This window comes from Condylura cristata, unplaced genomic scaffold, assembly GCF_000260355.1.
Source record: "Condylura cristata isolate star-nosed mole 26May11 unplaced genomic scaffold, ConCri1.0 scaffold00004, whole genome shotgun sequence".
Taxonomy (NCBI): domain Eukaryota; kingdom Metazoa; phylum Chordata; class Mammalia; order Eulipotyphla; family Talpidae; genus Condylura; species Condylura cristata.
This window is the reverse complement of record NW_004567105.1, coordinates 61,122-62,346: the sequence shown is the minus strand read 5'-3', so window position 1 is coordinate 62,346 and position 1,225 is coordinate 61,122.

Sequence of the window (1,225 nt, the reverse complement as noted above, 5' to 3'; positions counted from 1 at the left end):
CGGCCAGGCCTCTGCGCCTGTGCGGGCGGGTGCAGATGCCAGGCGCTGGGTCCTCTGTGCCCCTGGCCCGCTGCACGGCGAGGGTGAGGACCGGGGGTGGGGAGACCCCGAGGGCCGGGTGGGCACCACCAGTTGGGGGGCGGCGGGAGGGCCTGGCCCTTGCGGCCGGCGGGCACGTGGGCGTTGCCCTCCTGCTGCTGGCGTGGTGAGGCAGGGGCAGGGCGCCGGCTGCCCCAGGGAGGCCAGGCCGGGCCAGCAGGGCGGCAGGGGTGGGAGGCTCTGGGGGGGCGGCCGGGCAGGAAGATGGTGGAGACGCGGCGAGGCGGGAAGCTGGCGTCCTCCCTGCCGGGTGGGCCAGGAAACGGCCGGCTTCCCCAGGTGCTTCCTGCAGATAAGGGGGCTTCCTGCCCCTCCCGCCTCCCATCCTGCCGGGCCCCCTGGGATCCCGGCTGTCCAAGGTCCAGGCCAGTGGCCTTGGGAAGAGCAGAGGGCCCCACTTCCGCCAGGGAGGGTCCAGGCGGGGGAGGGCAGGACAGGGCGGCAGACGCCGGACAGCAGCGGAGGGGCAGCTGTGGTCCGGTCGGTGCGCCGCAGGTAGAGGCTTCCCCGCGGGACGGGGGGCACGGGGGCCGGGGGGGACACACGGTGCCCTCAGGGGTCAGCATGTCCCCTCAGAGGACACTGCTCTGGGGCTGCCCTGTCCGCGGGGCAGAGGGGAGCCCTGGTCTGTCTGGGGCTTTGTGGTGGGCAGGTGCGGCTGCTCTGGGGAGGGGCCCCGTTGGGGGGGGCGCCATCCCTGGGCTCCAGAGGCCGGGGCCTTGGGAGTGGGCAGAGGGCCCCTGGCGTCAGGGGCGCTGTGAAGGCCGCGGGTCAGGGCCTAGTCTGGGGGTTCAGGACGCACCAGGGCCTTTGCGGGAGCCAGCACTGCTCCGGAGCCCGACGAGGGTGCTGGCTGCTCTCCACGGGGCGCTTCCAGGGCCGGGCAGTCCTGGGATCCCTGGAGCTGGCGGCTGCTGCACCGGGGCGGCCCTGCCTTCCCTTCCAGCGCTCCCCTCTCCTCGCCCACTCGGCAGCCCCTCCCGCGTTGCCACGACAACGCTGAAAACTCAAATTCACTTCCCCGCGCAGGTGGAGGCTACCGGCGCCCCCTCCCCTAGGCCCGTCCCCCCGGGTCGCCCCCCAGGCAGCGTCGCTAGGGTGACGGGGAGGGGGCGAGGGCGCCGGC